The sequence below is a fragment of the Corvus moneduloides genome, chromosome 31 (genome assembly GCF_009650955.1).
Source record: "Corvus moneduloides isolate bCorMon1 chromosome 31, bCorMon1.pri, whole genome shotgun sequence".
In the NCBI taxonomy this organism is placed as follows: domain Eukaryota; kingdom Metazoa; phylum Chordata; class Aves; order Passeriformes; family Corvidae; genus Corvus; species Corvus moneduloides.
Window position 1 is genome coordinate 184,064 of NC_045506.1, and position 15,094 is coordinate 199,157.

Consider the following 15,094-nt stretch of genomic DNA (forward strand, 5'->3'; position numbering starts at 1 on the left):
TGCCTTTCCATGCTGGGTCCTAAAGTCCTGGTCACAGTCTTAGATTGTTGCTCCGGCCCCTCTGTAATTTGTCGGCAAAGAGAGGGGCAAAGCAAGATATGTTCCAACCCAAGACTGCGATTTTCAAGGTCTTTAGGGTCCCTTCATGGTCGCCAGCAACTGATGCCTTTTCCTGGTCTTAAAATCAAGAGTCATACACGGTTAGAAGGGGAAAAGGGATTTTACCTTGGTATTTATTTTAAGGATCCTTAGGTGTACAAGTCCAGGTCATATGCATCGAGATGCACCCCACCGAGTCTATCTCTGTGTCTCCCCGTGTCTCTGTGTCTCTGTGTCTCTGCCCCTCCAACATTGGGTGTAACATTATAGGTCTTACTAATTAGCATATCTATCAAAGAGTCCCCAGTGAGAGGCTCAAGTGAGCCCCCCTCCCCAAGGAACCTTCCCCTGGATTGTTCTATCTTGGTTTACAGAACATGTTCTGGAGAGGACCTTGGGGTCTGGGGCACACTGATCCCTAGCTACAAAGCTTCTAAAATGTTTAGTCTCTTAGCTTGACAAACAAGTCTAAGAATGTAGGCAAAAAGCACTAGGAGTACAGAAGTTGTAAAAAGGTATAACAGGGGTATAAAAGAAAAGGCAAAAATCTTCATGGCATCATGGGAACGGAGCTGGGGAAGGGTCTGGAGGACTTCTGAGGGGCAGCTGAGGGATGTGAGGGGGCTGAGCCTGGAGGAAAGGAGGCTCAGGGGGGAGCTGGCTCTCTCCAAGTCCCTGACAGGAGGGGGCAGCCAGGAGGGCTGGGGCTCTGCTCCCAAGGGAAAGGACGAGAGGAAATGGCCTCGGGGGAACCTTTGGGGTGGGTGGTGGGGAAATTCTCATCCTCCATGTCTCGACAAAGGGGGAGGGGGGGAGGGGTGGGGCACGGCCTGGGGACACGGGGGTGGTGACGCTGGGCTGGGGACACGGGAAAGGGCACGGGAAGCCAAAGCCCCGCTGAGCGCTGGCGCTGGGCTGGCACGGGGTGAGCCGGCAGCAGGGCCCCACAGCCCTGAGGGACTCGCCCCGACGCCCGGGAAGAATTGATCCTGGTCTCTAAAAAATGAGACTCAATAAAATATCATTAAAAGATGCCGCCTTCTCCTTCTCCTCCTCCCCCATCCCTTCTCCTGCTCCCCCCGGGCCCAGCGCCCACCCTTGGCCCCCCGTTTTCCCAACGCGGTCGCATCCCGCAGGAGGAGCCGGGATGGAGCCGGGACAGGTCGGGCTCGGGCAGGGCTGGGCTGTGGGCCCGGCCTGGGAGCCCCCCACGCGCCCCCTCCCCAAATTCCCCTGGCGGGGGGCGCTGGGGGCGAGGGGGGGGCGCAGGTGGGGTCCGGGTGGGGAGCGCTGGGCGCTGCGGGTCTGCCTGGCAACTGGTGAGTCACCAGCGCCGCGCGCTCTGATTGGCTGAAGGTTGTTCAGCGCCTTCTCTGATTATCTGATACTCGCGGGCAATTTTGGTTGGTCCTTGGGGGCTGTGGGGCGGCTTGGGGGGGGGGGTCTCTGCGCCTTTGGGGTTCGCTGGGTGCCGATTTGGGGTTGAGGTGCCTCCCAAGGACCCCCCGGGGGGGGCGACACAGGGGTGACACACGGGGGTCCCCATTCCCGATCCATCCCGGGGCCGGTTCTGCCCCCTCCACTCTTGGTCCCCCCGCGGGATCCTCCAGAGTCCCTTCCCACTGTTCCCCAATAAACGGGACCGGGGCCAACTGGGAAGCCTTCCTGGGAACACAGGGAGCACCCGGGTGGGGGCAGAGTGACAGCGGGGCTGGGGGGGACACACGACCCCCCCAAAATCAGCGCGGGGACGGAGCGGGGGATCCCGGCCGGGCCCGAGGCCACGGGGAGGGGCTGCGGCCGCCGGCGGCTCAGGAGCTCTGTGGGCAGAGCAAAGGGGGTGACACCGGGCTGGGGGGCCCCGGGGGAGCACAGAGCTCCGGGGGAGGGGGGACACGACCCCCGGGCCCCTCCCGTCACCTGCTTGCGCAGGTAGAAGCCGAGCCCCAGCGCCAGGAAGATGAAGCCCAACACGAAGCCCCCGATCCCCGTCAGCATCTTGGGGGCGGGGGGGGCAGCTTTGGGGGGTGGGGGGCAGAAGGATCTGGGAAACGGCGGTGGCTGCCGGGAAGGGACCGGAATGGATTGGGACAGGCTGGGATGGACTTGGACAGAATGGGACAGCAGGATACACTGGGACCAGGATCAGGACTGGGCAGGGCCAGATTTGGAGCACCAGAGATTATACTGGGATATATTGGGACCACACTGAGAGCTACTGGGAACATGCTGAGGGCCAATGGGTGCTGCTGGGATATACTTGGAGTGATTTGCATCATACTGGGAATGACTGGGATTGTACTGGGAGTGACTGAAACCACAGTGGTGGTGAAAGGGCACAATTGGAAAGATGCAGGGGGCAACTGGGATCATCCTGGGAGCAGCTGGCCAATGCTGGGGTCATGCTGGGATCATACTGGGAGTGACAGGATCATGTTGGAGTGACTGGCATAGTTCTGGGAGTATCTGGGAGTGACTGGGATCATACTGGGCCTGACAGGAATCAAACCAGACTCATACTGGGAAGTTACCTGGAATCATACTGGGGGTGACTGGACTCATACTGGGATCATGCTTAGAGCAACTGGGACAAAAGGCATCATAGAGGGACTGACTGGGAGTGGCTGGGTTCATACTGGAAGTGATTGGGGCCCTACCTTACTCTACTGGGAGGGACTGAGAGTGAAAGGAACCATACAGGGCACGACTGGGACCATGTTGGGAGCAACTGGGATCTTACTGGGAATGACTGGGAACATAAAAGCTTGAGTGGAGTTTTTATCCCGTGGCATTCCCGGGGAGCAGCGGCAGCTCCGCGCCCCCAGCCCGGGGGGGTGGGAGCAGGGGAACCGCTGGCAGCACCTTCGGGCCACAGCCGAGGGCTGGGGGGCTCCTCCCCCACTTCATTTTCTCTGCCCAGTTCAAATCATCCCCTCCCATTCAAATCCCCTCCGTTCACATTTTCTCCCCACCATTAAAGTTTCCTTGCCCTAATTCAACTTTTCTCCCCAATTTAAGCCCTGAGGCCCCTCCCCGCCCCCGGCTCCTCCCGGCAGGACCCGGCCGGGACCTTCTGGAAACAGCAGCAGAAAGAGTTCAAAAATTCCTCATTACTTCCATCGATTTCCTTGGTTTCCGGGGCATTTTCCTGTGGCTGCTCCGGGCCATGGCTGAGGGATCCAGTTAGGCTCCATCCCATTTCCAGCCCCTTTTTCCAGCTCTTTTCCTCAGCTGACCCAAAGCTGCGGATTTTGGGGGGTGGGAAGAGTCGCTCTGCTCGGGGGTCCCCGCGGTGCCCCAGGGAGGCCCCGAGGCCGCAGCGCGGTTCCCTCCGGCCCCTTGGAGCGTTTGGAATCTCCAACTCTCAGCAATCGCTGTGCGTGTGCATTCAATCCCCCCTGCAGGGTTTTCACCCAGACCGGCTTTCTTTCCAGAGGGTTTTGTGGTTTCGCTTCGAGCCGGGGCCTGAGGGCACCGGAGCGGCCGCGGGTGCCGGGGCAGGAAGGGCTGAGGGACAGCAGCGCCCCACAAACCTCCGGGAGGGGGACGAGGGCTGGATATACAATCAAAGAGCCGCACCGAGAGGCGTCTCCCCCGCCCGCGTCTGAAGGAGCTGCACCGACGGACGGGCGGAGGGTGAGTAGAATAAAATACAGAGAATGGAATGAAATAGAATAAAAAACTGCACCGGGATGTCCGCGGCGCCCGGTGTCACTGAAGAGCTGCACGGCGGGATGGGCGCTGTCTGGTGTGGCCAGAAGGGCAGCGCCGAGGAGGGAGAGAGGTGTGAATAGAAAAACAAAAAAATAGAGAGAATGGAATAAAATACAAGAAAAGAGCCTCACCCGGGGATCTCCGCAGCCCCGAGTCACTGAAGAGCTGCACCGAGAGAGTGGCGAGAGGTGACGGTGGTGAAAAAGCTGCACTGGAGGGGCTTGGGATGGGAGGTGGGAATGGACTAAGCTCTAGAGAATAGAATAAAAAAATAACAAAAACCCCGCACCGGGAGTGGCCGCTGCCCGTGACTGAAAGAGCCGCACCGAGGGACCGTCGGGGCAGCAGCGGGGGCTCTCGGCCGCCCCGCGTCACCGAAAGAGCCGCAGCCGGGGGCAGTTCTGGGGTCTTCTGGAGCCGGCCCGAGGGCTCTCGGCCGCCCCACGTCACTGAAGGAGCCGCAGCGAGGGACGGGCGGGGCGCGGCCCGGATCGAGCCCCTCCAGCTGCGCCTCGAGCGGCGACCCCGCGGGACCGCGCCGGGGCCGGGCGGCGGCGGCAGCCGGAGCCGGGAAAGCGGCTTGGAGCGGCGGAGACGAGCGGGGTGTTCCCGAGCAGCTCCGCTCAGCCCTCGGGCACCGGGGGGTTCCGGGGGTTGTTCCCGACCAGCTCCGCTCAGCCCTCGGGCACCGCGCTGGGGTCGCCGCGCACTTTTCACCCCCGGCCGCCCCCACGGGCCGGGCCCCGCGGCTCCCGCTGCCGCCGCCTCGGTCCCGCCGAGCCCAGAAACCACGAAAAATCGCTGGCATGCACTAAAAAAGCTTTTCGTGCGCAGCGATGGGTGCGCGGGGAGTCCTTATGAACTCCCCTCCCCTCAGACCCTCCCAGGCACCGCCGGGCATTAGCGCAGCTCCCGGGGCCGTGTCCCGGCCACGCTTGGGTATTAAATCCGACAGATTTGAGGAGCGGGCACAGCCCTAGAAACCAGGGCTTTGCCCTCGGGACCTTGGAGCTGCACGAGGGGGATAAAGGATCCCCCTGCACTCACTTATGCCCCCCTAAGAACGAGGCTGTATTTGGGAGAGGGAGGATGGCTGGGATGGGATCTGGAATGAGACAGACACATGTTGGGATGAAGAGGTTTGGGGGATCCGGTTCCTGAGGTTTTGGGGCACCCTCCAATCCTGAGGGATGTGTTACTGGGAGGAGGGACACACCTGGCTCTTGCACTTGGAGTGCGGCCCCACAGGGAAGGACATGGGGAGCCCATTTTAGGGTAGATCCTGCAGCTTTCCACCAGTTTGGGGGGGTTATAAACGGCTCCAGGAGATTTCCCAGTCATTTTAGGAGGTGGAAGTGACCTCTTTTTTGGGAGGATCCTGATGCTTTCCACCAGTTTGGGGGGTTCTAAATGGCTTGTGCTGGACCCACTTTCGTGGGTTCTGATGCCGCCCACCCATGCTCTGCACTGGTCCGGACTGGTGCTCCCAGTGCCGCGTGGGGCGGGGCCATGGGGACCCCTCCACGGCACAGCGTGGCTGCTTTGGGGCTGGCGGCACTTGCCCGGCACTGGCCATGGGGCGTGTGCTGGCAGCTGGGGCTGTACTGGTGGTACTGGTGGTGCTGGGAGCTCCCGTGTCTGGGGGCAGTGGGACTCAGGTGAATGTGGGCATCTCAGGGGTGTGGTGGGGACGATGGGAAAATATTGAGAGAGGTGAGAAAAAGGGAGGAAGAGAGCAGAAAATGGGAGCTGGAATGCCCAGACCAGGAGTCCAGCCCAGGGGTCTCCAGCCTGACTGCCCCCCAGGAAGCGGCTCCCACAACTCCTCACCCTGTTCCCAAAATCCCTTGGGAGCCCCCACCCATCTCTGTACTCCCCCTCCAAAATCCCCAGCCTCCTGCAGTGAGACCAAAGGGGTCCAAATCCCCAGCTAGTGTGACCACAAGCCCCAAATTTTTTCTCCACACAACAATCTTCCCTCTTTTCCCCTTCCTGGCTTCCCCCACAGCAGCTGGGAGCAACCAAGAGCCCAGCGCTGCCCCAGCCCAACCGGCCCCAGCTCCATCCCTGCTCCTCCCATGGGATGCGATGGGTTTGGGGGGAGGGTGCCAAGGGTGGGCACTGTGCCTGGGGGAGGAGGATCAGGGGTGGAGGAGGAGGGATGAAGCTGGGAGCATCCCTGGGCAAAGGGAGACACTGGGAGGGAAAAAGAGCAGGCAAAGGAAGGCAGGAGAGAAAGGAGGACCCGGCCAAGAGCATCACTCCGGATCTCTGAGGGAAGGGGAAACCTTTTGTTGTATGGAAACCAACAAAAACTCGGAGTATCTCTGCCAGGCCACTGAAGGCCTCTCCTGCCCCACTCTCCCCAAGCAAAGTGCCCCTCCTTGCCCATCCTCGCAGCACTGTCCTCATGCCCTTCTGCTCGTTGTGGATGATGGGGCAGAGGGTTTGTTCCAGGGCATCCTGCAAGCACCAGGCAGGACAGTTCCACCAGGATGGGAACCCAGCTCAGGGCTGAGGGACTCAGAAAATCTAAACACCAACACAACACCAACAGGGCACATTTGTCACTTTTGCTACAAAAGGCAGCACTGAAAATGATGGGTAATGAGAGCCTCCTAATCACCCCAATCCCTTCTCCATTTTAAACTTTCTCTGAAATAACCAGAATAGCTCTTCAAATTCCTCCATCTTTGTCAGTCCCAGATCTTTGGAGAGCAGACTGGGGAAGAGAGCACAACATCAGCATGTTGGTAATCAGACATGGCTTGTTGTCCCTTTCTCCTTACTCAATTACAGCAGTAGATGTTGCAAATAACAAGCTGTCCTGAAGAATTTTTCCTGCAGCAAGTTATTTTCCTAACGCAGTTCTTGTGCTCGAGGCACGAGCTCTGGCGTGCCCCAGGTCAGAGACAGTCCAACTGCGTTACTCCTTTGCATCACAGAAGCGACTTCAGCATCAGGAAAAGAGCTGCTTGCTGAGTTAGCTAGCTGGCTTCCTTGCAGAGGGAACATGCAGGAGCTGATGGTATCAGCTCACATTAGCTCGGAGACAAAGGAAGAGAGAGGCTGTTCTGGTCTGATTCCTAACAGGTTTATTGTTAGAAGTTTCGCAACCCGAACAAGCTCGGAAGGGATGGAATGTGATGGGATCCTCCACTGAGGCTTGTCCTCAGTTTTATGGAGAGTTTGAAAACCGAGGGGAAAGGGGAAAACAACCAATGAGTTCCAAGCCAGGGGGAGGATACAATGTAACAAGAACCACTGCGGGGGGGGGGGGAACCGAGAGGCAGGAGTTATAACAGAACCAATGAACGACTGAGTAACCGAGAATTTTCCCGAACCGGGGGAGGTGGCTTGGACCCGGGCACCGCCCAGGGGGTGCAGCTTAGGCTTCTGAGCCGCCTCTCGACCCACCCTCTGTGTCGGCCTCTTCGGGAAACTCGATCCAGGGGAGGGGCTGGGATTGATTGACATCACGCTGCCCCAGCCCCGCAGTGGGATGGGTCACTGAAACATCTCCCTCTTTTTTATTACCTTGAAATGAGGGGGAAGGCTTAAGGGATTTAAGAACCAAACACTTAAAAATGGGAAGGGCTAATAAAATTAACAACACCATAAACAAAACCCAAACAATGTCCTTGATAATGGAAGGAATCCGCCTGCTGGAGCTCCCGGTGCAGAGGAGGAGCTGCAGCAGCAGGTGGGACAGCAGCAGCTGGGATGTCATCATGCTGTCGAGGGAGGTAACTTTAGGAACAGTATAACACAAAAAAAAATTAATACAAATACAATTAACTTAAATAACAATGGCTCCCTTGGACTGCCCCTCTTTCAAAACAAAACTGAGGGGTCATATTGGGAAAGGAGACACATTTTAAGGAGACTGGGAGGTGGAGGGTTTGTTTTTCAGGCCTGGAGGAGGAGTCTTTTTTAGGTGGTTTGGTTTTTCTTCTTTTCCAGGCTGTGGCAGCTTCTTTCCTTTGCCTGGCATCTGCAGATGGTCTCAAAAAGGGTTTGATCCACTTCCCAGGGATCCATCTTGGACTTTCTGGGGTGGAAACACACCTGTAGCCTCTACCCCAGGTGACTAGGGGGTACGGGCCACGTATTTGTAAAGTGTCAGAGTCTTTTATTAGGACCTCAGGTCTCTCAGTCAGTTTATGTTTGGCAGAGTTTGTGAAGTGTCTCATTATGGGAGGATCAGGTTCCTCATAGGAACAGTTTAAAAAGTTCAAAGTGAACAACACTTTGGACAGTCTTATGATGGGGGCAGCGATCTCATTGCCACCTTTTTGTTGTTCTAGCAGTCTTTTTAGTGTTTGATGCTTTCTTTCTACGATGGCTTGGCCTGTGGGCGAGTGAGGGATGCCAGTGATGTGATCCACACCTCACTCACTCATGAATGTTTTTAACTCTGCAGAGGTGTATGCTGGGCCATTGTCAGTTTTTATTTTATTTGGTGTGCCCAACACAGCAAAGGCCTGTACCAGGTGGTTGATGACATCTTTGGCTTTCTCCCCACGGTGGGCTGAGGCAAAGGTTGCACCAGAAAAGGTATCCACAGAAACATGAATATATTTCTGGCGGCCAAACCGGGGGAAGTGGGTGACATCTGTTTGCCATACCTCACAACTGCCCAGGCCTCGGGGGTTAACCCCCTGACCTAATGATGGAAGCTGATGTTTTTGGCAGCTAGGGCATGTCGCCACAATGGCTTTCGCCTGGTCTCTAGTGAGGTGGAACATTCGAATGAGAGCTGGAGCATTTTGATGGAACATTGCATGGCTCAGCTGGGCTTGCTGGAATCTGTTAGGCAGATTCGCTAACTCGATGGGCATAGCTATGGCATCTGCTCTCCTGTTCCCTTTGGCAATAAATCCTGGTAGGTCAGCGTGTGATCTCACGTGCATGACATAGAATGGGTGCTTTCAGTGGGAGATCAGTTGAATCAGTTTCGAAAGCAAGTTATGAATTTTTGGGTTTGTGACCTCCTTTAGTAAGGCTCTCTCTGCCCTGGAAACTACACCTGCTACATAGGCCGAATCACTTATCAAATTGAATGGTTCACTGAACCGCTCAAATGCCCTGACCACAGCTGCAAGTTCTGTCACTTGTGGGGATCCTTCAACTACCTGCACATCAGAGTCCCACTTCTGAGTGTGAGGATCCCTCCAAGTGATGACAGACTTGTGGGAACATCCAGAGCCATCTGAAAAGACGGTCAGGGCATTTAATGGTTTTCTGCTTTGAATTTCTTTTGGAATCAGTTTGAAGACGGAAGGAAGCAGTCTGTGTTTTGGATGGTATATAGAAATTTGGCCTGTGTAGCTGTCTATGGCGAACTGGAGGTGCTCACTGTTTTGAAGGAGGTTATCAAGTGAATCAGTTGCCAGTGGTAGGTAGATGCATGTAAAGTCACACCCTGCAAGGGTGCGGAGGCAGGATCTAGATTTCATCACCAACTGAGCCATGAGTTCCTGTGCCGTTGTGATACTTTTGGACAGCTGGTGTGAGAGGAAAACACACTTGATGATTAACAGGGGATCACTCTGCACCTCGTCCCATTGAAATATCAGCCCGTGAAGGTATGGCATTTCCCCTAACACAATAAGTTGAAAAGGCAGACCTGGGGCACAGCAGTGTGCCTGCCAGGACAACAGCACTTCCTGTACTTTACAGATGGACTGTCTTGCCTCCTCTGTCAGATGCCTGGGTGATATGAGGTCATCTTTCCCTCGCAGGAGGTTGAATAGAGGAGCGAGATCTTCTGTCGTCAGCCCTAGGAGCGGCCTCACCCAATTTATGGACCCGCAGAGCTGATGGAGTTCCTGCAAGGTCTTAGGGTGATCATTAATTTTGACTTGTTGGGGAACCACAGTCTGTTCATGGATTTTCAGTCCAAGGTATTTAAATGGAGAGGTTTTCTGGACCTTTTCGGCCTGGATCTCAAATCCATTTGCCTCTAAGGCCTCGATTACCTTCCCCAATATCCAGTCTAAATAGGATTGGTTAGGAGCACACACCAAAACATCGTCCATATAGTGGAGCACTATTGCCTTTGCTGCTAACTTTCTGATGGGGGACAGAATGCGAGCTACATACCACTGGCAGATGGTGGGTGAGGTTTTCATGCCTTGCGGCAGAACTCACCACTGGTAGCGCTGCATGGGAGCCTTTCAGTTGATGGAAGGTACCGAGAAGGCAAACCTGGGAGCGTCGTCTGGGTGCAGAGGGATCTGGAAGAAACAGTCTTTAATATCAATGACTGCTATCTTCCACTGCCTGGGGAGCATGGAGGGTGAAAGCATTCCGGGCTGCAGGGGTCCCATGTCCTCAATGACTGCGTTTATTTTACGCAAGTCCTGTAGGAGGCGCCACTGGTCTTTCCCCAGCTTTTTGATTACAAATACCGGGGAGTTCCAAGGCCTGTTAGATGGTTCGATATTTCCTTTTTTCAATTGCTGCTCCACGAGTGCGGTGAATGCCTGTAATTTGTCTTTTTGCAAAGACCACTGATCCATCCAGACGTGATCGTCAGACATCCAACTTAATTTCTGGAAGGGGCGCTCCGCAGTGGCCTTTACTAAAAATTCTGGGGTTGGGATGGAATTTTGACTCTACTGCCCCCCACTGGGACATGAGATCCCTGCCCCACAATGTAAATCCAGAGTCAATTACAAAAGGACGGACTGATGCTATCTGTCCCTCTGGACCCTCAATTTGGACAACTGCCTTGCTTCTCTGGGCAGATATAGATCCCCCCAGACCTGTCACAATACCTTCTGCCAGCTGCAGCTCCCAGTGTGCAGCTCCCAGTGTGACGGGAAGAAATGACTGTCACCTCTGCTCCTGTGTCCATCATTCCTACCAGGCTGATGCCCGAGCCTTGGCAAGACAGTTTGCAATTAAACATGGGTTTGTCATTCCCAACTACCTCAGCCCAGAAGACAGAGGGGTTGTAGTCCTGTGGCGGACTACTGGGCATGGGAATAGCTTGGGCCACAACCTGGTTAGCAGCAAGAGAATAGGGAGGGTTAACACACTGGGTATTGACAGTAAACAACCCTTGTGGCCCCACTTGAACAATTTCTGGGGTAACACAAATGTCACCAGGTGTGTTGTACAACATCTTTTAACACAAACAGTATACAGTCTCTCAGATTCTCGCAACTCACAACAATTGCCTGGGGTGTCACAACAATTCTCTGGGGTGTCACCGAGTCCATCTGAGTTGCAGTGGTCATGGTGACCATTTTCCTGGTGGCAGTTTCTTGATTCATTCCCCCGCGTGGCCCTGCCATTCCACGCGGTCCTGTCAGTTTTTTGGCTGCATCCCGTTGGCGGCAGGCGATGTCATTTGCCTTGGGGAGACAGCTCGGGAACCCTGATTAATTGGAGCCAGAGTGCTGCAGTTTCGGGCCAAGTGCCCTGGTTTGCCACACCTGTGACAGACCCAATTAGCATTTCTATTGCCCTGAGATGCTGTTGCATCAGCATCGGCTGCCGTTCCTATAAAGTTTTCCACCGTTTTTAAATTTGGCTGATGAATTGGCACCAATGTTGTGCAAGCACGAATCATTTGACTTAAGGTTGGTGGAGCTTCAAATGGAAGACCCAAAATCACTCTTTTACAAGCATCACTGGCATTAGTCTTTGCAATTTGAGTTATAATATGCTCTCTTGTTTTTGGATCTTCCACTTGTCTTTCCACTACAAGCCTCAGTTTATTCACAAAATCAATAAATGGCTCATTTTGCAGTTGCCGAATCTCAGTATAATTCAATTGAGGTGCTAATTTAGGGGGCATCATTAAGAACACTTGCTGTACTGCCTGCTTTACAGCATTCAGGACCGGCTCTGGTGTATTTTGAGCCTGGTTCTGGGGCTTGGCTAATAACCCCTCACCGGTAAGGTGATCCATAAAAATCCCAGCGTTGTTTGGATTCTGCAGTAAAATTGGGAGGACCTCTTCCAGTTGCTTTCTCCAACCTTCTTCCCACATTTGAAACTCAGATGGGGAAAGCAAGCAGGAGAAAATGCTTTTGAGGTCGTGTGGCACAATCACTGTACTGGTGAGAGTTATCTGCAGAAGGTTCTTAAAATACTGACTCTCCCTCCCAAATTCTTTCTGGGCTTTGCAAAGCTCTTTCAGCCCTGCAGGATTAAAAGGTTTCCATGTGGGATTATTGCCAGTTCGATCATACGTTACAGGAGCAGCAAAGGGGTAGGAGGGGGCTGAGGGGACTCCTGGACCCTATTTCAAGATGGCATCGCTTCTGGTTTCTACTCTGTGGGAACCGGAAGAGGGGACGTGGGAACCAGGAAGTCCTCCACAGGGGGCGGGGTTGGAGGACCAGGAGGAGCGGTCACAGGATGGGCAGGGATTCCCGATGCAGGGGGTGGTACCTGACGTGTGGGAGGAGCCCGAAGGCATCATGTCTGGGGGCGGGGATAAGAAAGAGTTGGGGGTAGGAGGGTGAAAAGGATTGTGGGAAGAAGAAGAGGGGGGAGGGGTGGACAGTGCCATGCGGTCAGTGCCATTGTTCAGACACGTGGAGTGGGGGGGGGACAATGGCAAACGGCATTTAGAACAGTTTTCTGGGCTTACAACTGGGGAAGAGGGCGAGGGATACAGGGTTTGGGAAGAGGCAGCCTGGCCAGGGCTATCCCGACAGGGTGGCTGAAAAGACCGAGAGTGGTCAGAGAGAAGGTAGCAACTCTGTGCCTCTGGGCATATCACCTCATTCGGATTTTTCGATGAAGGGGAAGTGGGATGAGGAGCAGGAGGGAAGGAAGGAGGGATACGGGAAGAACTACAGGGGGATTTCTGCTTTTCTTTTACTTTCCGATCCATTTTATGCAAGTCCCGAAGGACTAGAACTAAAGAATTTTTTTCTCCCTTTCGCTTTAAATCAGTAATCTTATCCCCCACAGCCTGCCAGAACGCAGGAATTTTAAATTTGCAGGAGACACTTGAGGAAGGTAAAAGAAAAGCCAGAGAACAAACTGTTTGAACAGACCCTTTGAAAATTTAAACCCACTAACTTGAAGGAATTTCGCAACTGGGAGAAAAAGCTCACTTTGGGGCTGAGAGAGTTTTGATCCCATCTCTCTCTCAGCACTTCTTCCACCCACCACCCACAAAATGAAAAAAGAAACAAAATATCAAGGACCGGGGATACTCACACAAGTTTCAGAAATCAGTTAAAAGGCGTCCAGTCCCAAATTAAAAGGCACAGGTGGGGGGTTCTCCGAGGCACCGCTGCTCTCCAAAGTCAGTTCAGTGCAGAATCAGTGGGAGTTAGCAGCCTTCTCTCAGGGCACCGCTCCTAAAACAGAGCAGACTGCACCGAGAGGCGTCAGCAGGTCCAAAGTTGCTTCTTCTCGCTGTCCACCAACAGCCACGATGTTGCAGGGATCTACTCGTGTGAGCCCCACGCTTGGTGCGCCAACCTAACACAGTTCTTGTGCTCGAGGCACGAGCTCTGGCGTGCCCCAGGTCAGAGACAGTCCAACTGCGTTACTCCTTTGCATCACAGAAGCGACTTCAGCATCAGGAAAAGAGCTGCTTGCTGAGTTAGCTAGCTGGCTTCCTTGCAGAGGGAACATGCAGGAGCTGATGGTATCAGCTCACATTAGCTCGGAGACAAAGGAAGAGAGAGGCTGTTCTGGTCTGATTCCTAACAGGTTTATTGTTAGAAGTTTCGCAACCCGAACAAGCTCGGAAGGGATGGAATGTGATGGGATCCTCCACTGAGGCTTGTCCTCAGTTTTATGGAGAGTTTGAAAACCGAGGGGAAAGGGGAAAACAACCAATGAGTTCCAAGCCAGGGGGAGGATACAATGTAACAAGAACCACTGCGGGGGGGGGGGAACCGAGAGGCAGGAGTTATAACAGAACCAATGAACGACTGAGTAACCGAGAATTTTCCCGAACCGGGGAAGGCGGCTTCTACCCGGGCACCACCAAGGGGGGGTGCAGGTTAAGCTTCTGAGCCGCCTCTCGACCCACCCTCTGAGTCTGCCTCTTCGGGAAACTCGATCCAGGGGATGGGCTGGGATTGACTGGCATCACGCTGCCCTAGCCCCACAGTGGGGTGGGTCACAACAGCACCAATCCATCACCATTTGGCTGTGGAAGACGCTCTCGGGCCAGAGAAAATCAGAATCATGGAATCACTAAGGTTGGAGAAGACCTCCAAGACCATCCAGTATTCCTTGATGCCACAGGAAGAAAAGTATGAACGGAAAAGATTAATTGGGGTTGAAAGTCAACAAATCCGCTCGCCCCGATGAATTCCCGATGTCAGTCTGCATCTCGGGGGATGTTCCTGCCGGTGGGTTCATCCAGGAGCCCACAGAGAGCCAGGAAGATGTGGAGCCCATCAGCCAGGTGTCTTCCCAACATGGATCACCAGGACCACAGATAACCAGGGCTCTGCTCAACGGGGGTCACTGGGGATCATCCAACGCCGATCCTCCCACGGGGGATGGAGCTGGAGAAGCGCACGAAGCTCTTCCCACACTCGGGGCACTCGCAGGGCTTCCCTTAGTGGTGCCTCCATTGCTGTTGGGTCAAGTGAGAGTTCCTGGAGAAGCTCTTCCCACACTGGGGACATTCGTAGGGCCTCTCCCCGGTGTGGATGCACCGGTGTCTGATGAGGTGGGAGTTGCGTTTGAAGCCCTTCCTGCAGTCGGGGCAGCGGAAGGGCCTCTCATCCGTGTGAATGCGCTGATGTACGAGGAGATCAGGGCTCCTTGGAAACCTCTTCCCACACTCAGAACACTCGTAGGGCCTCTCCCCGGTGTGGGTGCACTGGTGTACCCTCAGGTCGGAGCTAAGTCCGAAGCTCTTCCCACATTCCTAGCAGTCATAGGGCCGTTCCCTGGTGTGAACCACCTGGTGCTGGATCAGGTTGGAACTCCTGGTGAAGCCCTTCCCACACTCCCCACACTCGTAGAGCCTCTCCCCACTGTGGATCCTCTGGTGCTGGACCAGGCTGGAGCTGCTGGTGAAGCCCTTCCCACACTCCCCACACTCACAGGGCCTTTCCCCCGTGTGAATCCTCTGGTGCTGGATCAGGATGGAGCTCTGGCTGAAGCTCTTCCCACATTTCCCACACTCATAGGGCTTTTCCCCAGTGTGGACCCTCTGGTGCTAGATCAAGATGGAGCTGTAGCTGAAGCCCTTCCCACATTGCAAGCACTTGTGGGGCTTCTCCCTGCCCTGAGGATTCTCCCCCAACTCCGAGCTCCCCCTGGATCTCCGGCTGCCTTC

General features: G+C 54.9%; 1 protein-coding gene and 1 pseudogene across 1 annotated transcript in view; both read right to left on the bottom strand.

Moving 5' to 3' along the window:
• LOC116436928 (zinc finger protein 436-like) overlaps nt 1-15,094 on the bottom strand; it is a 337,104-nt gene that overhangs the window by 183,562 nt on the left and 138,448 nt on the right. The window lies entirely within an intron of this gene.
• The window catches only part of LOC116436945, a 29,322-nt pseudogene continuing 27,859 nt past the window's right edge, over nt 13,632-15,094 (bottom strand).